The sequence below is a fragment of the Otolemur garnettii genome, unplaced genomic scaffold (genome assembly GCF_000181295.1).
Source record: "Otolemur garnettii isolate 467f Iridium unplaced genomic scaffold, OtoGar3 scaffold00033, whole genome shotgun sequence".
Taxonomy (NCBI): domain Eukaryota; kingdom Metazoa; phylum Chordata; class Mammalia; order Primates; family Galagidae; genus Otolemur; species Otolemur garnettii.
Window position 1 is genome coordinate 6,861,561 of NW_003852428.1, and position 5,900 is coordinate 6,867,460.

The window sequence follows — 5,900 nt, forward strand, 5'->3', positions numbered from 1 at the left end:
TTTATTTTAATTTTAAGAGTTTTAATGTTCACAAACACACAATCCTCGGCATATTTTCTCTAGGCCAAGGAAGTCTGACTCTAAATAAAATTCATTCCTTGATCTATGTAGAAAGGAAGTACTGAATTGATATATAAAGACTATATATGAGCGTGTTCTTTTTGTCTATTTGATTTGCTAATATTGATATCATGGCAATGTAATTAATAAAAGTTTTAACTATGTCATGGCAATTAAATGTTTATATTAATTTTTATAATGTAAAGAAATACCTTTCAAACCTATATATTCAAGTGAACTTCCCCACTATCCTGTAAAGTTTTTGGAAGTAAAACATCTTTAAGCAAATTGACTTTGTAATAGAATGTGAGCATTTGCCATTAAACTTTAGTTATTATATACAAAGATTCCTGATGCATATCAGTTTTATCTTTCAGTAACTGATATGTTTTCCTTTAAGGCTATCTTTTGCTTCATTCTGTTAATCTTTTCTCATGGAGCCTGAGTACAACTTATTTTTATTAAAAATAGAATTAATAAAGCCATTTTTAGTACATGGAATACATCCAAACTTTAGCTTTCAATTGCATTGCTTTCAGCAAAACACTTCTTTTAAGCGTATTCACTTACAGAACATTGGATTCAAATAATTACATTTTAAATTCAGTTCAACTTTGATGAAATTGATGTCATTTTCCATTGTAATCAAGAGGCCACTCATAAAAAATACCAGGAAAAAGTTACTCTATTCTGAAGTACAAAGTCACCCACCCAATACATAAGACCATCATTAATTACTCTAGCCATACATTATTCATCCAATAACTTTCTCTCTTAAATCATGAGACAGTTTTTCTATAGTACAAAGGAAATTTTGATAATTCTTTTCTAAATTGTATGATTCATGTTTTAAACAGGAGTCTATTTTATTGTGTCAATTCACATGTAGTAATTAAGAACTAACCCTTCTCAGGTTCCAAGCATGAAACTATGGAGATTTTGGAAAAGCACAAATGTAAGACAAAGTAGTATTCACCTTAAACAAAAAAAGTCTTCCTGTGCTCCCCTCACACAATGAATATTTGACCTGGTGTCATTTTTTGCCAAGCAATTTATTACTAGACTGTCCTATGTGGCACTGCATATAAATCTGTCAACCGTCTTTGTTCATCTAGTAATTGGTTCACCGTAGACTAAAGACAGGCTCTGTATCATGTGGAAATATTTAATTTTTTAGGCATTTTCAGCTTATTCTGTATCTAGGCTTCTTTTTGATTTAAATCATCATCATTGTGTTAGAATCTGTGTAGAATAATAATTTATGGTGAATTATAGTGGGAGTACAATCACGGCCCTTCCCTACATGTTTTAGAGACTATTTTTTCCTGCATTTTGGGCATCTATCAAATTATTAGAAATCATCATAGGAAAAATAAGAATGCCATAAATTTAATTTATAATCTACAAAGACCTCGAGCAAATCAACAACAACAAAAAGGAGCAAACAACCCCATTAAAATCTGAGCAAGACACATGAATAGAATCTTTTTACATGTGGACAGATGAATAGTCAACAAATTCATGAAAAAATGCTCATCACCTCTACTTATTAAAGAAATGCAAATCAAAACCACTTTAAGATATCACCTAACCCCATGGAGAATGCCCACATCACAAGGTCCCCAAACAGCAGACACTGGAGTGGAGTAGAGAAAAGGGAACCTTCCTGCATTATTAGTGGGACTGCAATCTAGTAAAACCTTTATGAAAAGAAGTATGGACAGTACTCAAAGAATAAAGGGTATATTCCATATGATCCTGCAATCCCCTTACTAGGTATAGTCCCAAAAGGAAAAAGTTCATTTTACCACAAGGACATATGCATTCAAAACTCTGTAGAAGATCAGTGTACAATTGCAAGGATGGGGAAACAACCCAAGTGCCCTTTGACACATGAATGGGTTAATAAGTGTGGCATATGTATAGCCCGGAATACTATTTCATCTTTAAAAAGATGGATATTTTGCATCCTTTGTTACAACTCCCATGGTTCTAGAGAACACTGGCCTGAGTAAATCATCACAAGAATAGAAAGACAGGCATCTTATCCCTCCGTACTAATTGGAAACTTGTAGATTAACAACTACGTGCTTATGTGAGAGAAAAACTCAGTTGAATCCAAGAAGGTGGGAGAGGGGTGGTGATCTGGTTCTTTCCCAGTGAGAACACTGTGCAGGTGTGAGGGGCACAGCTACACTTAGACTTTGCCTTACAAATGCAAATAATGTGGTCTAATTATATGTACCTTCATATTAATTGGAAATAAAAGAAAATCTCCTAGTGAGGTACTTAATAATTAAAAGAAGTTAAATTTACTAAAAAGAAACTTGGCAGAGCAAATGTGAAATCACCACTGTTAGGACAGATTGATGCCATCTGCCTCTTGATAATAATACACTGAGAAGAAACCATCATTTCTGCAGTAGTGTCATAAAACAAAACAAAACAAAAATGCACACAACCTGAATCCAATTCTGAGGAAATACAAATTGGGCAAACCAAAACTGAAGGATATTCTAAAAAAGCAAACAAAAAAACTCATTTGTCTTCATCAAAAACATCCTCAGAGGGAATCAAAAGAAGTTGGTTAAGAGGAGGGGGGAGGGTGCTGGGGGCTTTAGGTTCTTGGCACACCCTTTGGGGAAGGACACAATTTTAAGAGGGACTTTTGCCTAACAAATGCAGTCAGCGTAACCAAATTCTTTGTGCCCGCAGTGAATACCAAACGATAAAAAGAGTACAAATATACAGTTTTATAGAAGAAACAAAAACTATTCGATAAACCACAGGGTAACTCTAGTTTATAGAAATCTACTGCTTATTTCAAAGTAACTGGTAGGGAATAATTGAAATGTTTCTAGCATAAAGACAAACATTTATGCTGATAGATATTCAAATTATATTGATTAGATCTTTACAGATTATATGAATGTGTTCAATTATTACATGCACCCTGAAATATGTACATCTAGTATATAATAAGAAGAAAACCAAATTTGAAAAAAGGCAAAGTCTGATGCACTGTTCCGGGTTACAGAAGAGACAGGAAACTTCGTGAAACTTAGTGTCATGTCTAAAGTGAAATGACAATTATAGGCAATGCATGTGATAGAATTTCAAAAGGACATTACTGAGGCAACTGACTAAAGTTGAATGAAGTCTGAAGACAGATACCGTATGGTATCAATAACTTAATGTCTATGTTTTTAAGAAAATACTACTTGAAAGGTTAAGAGGTAAAATGGTGATATCAGTATTCTCATATCTCACACAATGGTAATGACAGGAGGTAATGTGTGCGTTAAACTGTGGCCATCGTTCCATCTGGCATTCATATATCAAACTTCACACTATGCACCATGTACATATCTACACATACTGTTTTTGTGAATTATACCTCAGTAATGTAAAAAGTAATAAATAACAGAACTCAGAAAAAAGAATGTTTTGTTTTTAACAAATAAATATTTATCTCAATTTTAACCAATATTTAAAATTTTCATGGAAATACCAGGCTGGATATATCTAAGGAGTCATATCTGTTCTAATCATATCAGAATTTCACTTATAATCTGCAGCCTCCTCTAAGAAAATGTCCAATTTGGCGTCCAAAACTTTGTTCGTTTCACCCAAGCAGAGTCTATTTAATTGATGGCTTTTCCTTTGTAATTCTCTGTGTTTCGATTGTAGAAACTTAAGGTTATTTATCTCTATAGCACTCATTCTTTCTACTGCATATCCTAGAATGATTCTTGTGTATGTAAGTAAAGGAAGCTTCTGTTAAAAAGAGAAAAATACAAGTAATTTTGTATCAAAAACATATATGTACATGCAAGTGTGTTCGTGCATAAATCTATATGAAAGTGTCTATATACATATATATACACACACACATACTTAGACATGATGTTAATGAAGACTTGAATTAAATATCAGTTTCTTTTATTTCTGGCATCTGATTTCAAGTTAAATGAGGATGCAGTAAAAGATCAATAACATGTCCTGTTGCTTTTATTGAAAGATTATGTTTAAAGATAATAGCCACATTTATTTGCATTAACCAGAGAAAGGAAGATTCAGCTAAGAAAAGGTGTTCTGTTGAGTATACACAGGGGCATAATAGTGGGAGGTTTGGTTTCAATTTTCACTTAAGAATTCATGAACCAAATAATGCCTCACTTTACAGTACAGAAAGAATGAGGAGGCAAGTCGAATTCCCAAAGCAGAATGAAACAATCAATGAAACCAATTAACAACAAGTGTTTCTGGAAATCTGAAATGTTACTTCATTTTCTGGAAGTGGAGTGAAATGAATCTTTCTTTATCTTCCACTAACCTGCAGTTATATATGCTTATTAAACAATATAGTATGTCAGAGATAGGGAAAATGATTTAAATACTAAAAATAAATAAATAACAAATAAATATTAAGGAAATGCTTAAGGTATGTTATTAAAATCCAAAATGTTTTGGTCAGTTGTGGATCACATAGTTTCTGGATAGTGACACTTTAAGATATTTTAAAACTTAGAAATAGTTCGGCTAAATCTAACTTAAAGTCGGAATTATGATGATAATAATGATAACAATAGTACGTCCCCAAAGTCATCGTTTAGAGAATTACCAAAGAAACCGACTATTTGATTTTATTTTTGAAATCTCTACTACTTCTAAAATTTGTTCTTTCAGATATTTGAGGCACTGCAGTGAACTCTTGATATTCAATTTGCACTATTTGAGAGCAGAATAATAGGCATATCTGTCTTCTTTCAGGGAGCCCACCTTAGGGAACTCTGGAAAGTGGTGTTTTTATACCCAAGATTTTCCCAAATGAAACATCCATGTCGTCAGCCTATTCCAGATGGTATTTTTAACTTGTCAGTCATTATAGCGACAGCAGATGTGGGGCCCGCGCTATCCTCTCTGGAGCTTGCTAGTTTGCACGGGGTAACTGGGGAAAAGCTTGCAGACTTGGGGTTGAACTCACAGATGATAATAATGTTCCATTTTTAACTTATCACTGCCAGAATGTTACTCGTGGACATAAATTCCTAAACTATTGCTTATTAATCCTTCATTTATGCAGCATATTAAATGTTTCTGTTTCTCCGGCATGTTTCTGAGCCCGGGTGAGCTAGGAGAACGCGGGGAACGCAGAGGAGAAGATATGGTGAATCCCTGACCTCCCTGAGCCGCTGACGGTAGCTGGCGCTGATGGATCAATAGGCAATAACACATTTCAGCCATCTGGAATGGCATTTAATAAAGAAACGTGATAGCTTTTCATGAATTTGAGTTTGCGAGCATGTGTGTTTATGTTGCGTGGGAGGGTCGCCTGTGTTTCTTCACTTCTGAGGTTCTTCTTCACTTTCATATAGTTCCATTTGCATAATAAAGAACCCGTTTCACAGGCTGCAGCCAAAAATGAAGACCTTAGCTCCCTCCGAGAAACCCCAGGAGGGCCAGGGAGATAAAGCAGTGGCTGTTCATCAGGGCCAATGAAAACCCCTCCACTGGACTGCTTGTTGCAACGTTCAAGGGCTTCTAGTCACACACCTGCAATTCTCAGTAGGGAAAGGTCTCTGGATGCCCAGTAGGAACTTTTATGCCAGCTTCCCCTGATTGTGGGAGACCTCTCTGAAACACTGACACTCTTTTTTATTTATTTCATTGTATTTATTTCATTGTATTTATTTCAAAATTGTCCTTATTCACATGACCATTCTTTGAATAAATGTCTGAAGCCAGTAGGTCAGGTTAAGAGAAACAGAGCAGACTTAAGAAACAAAATATGAATTATATTTCCAGTTGTACTGACAGTTCTTTTACCATGCCATTTG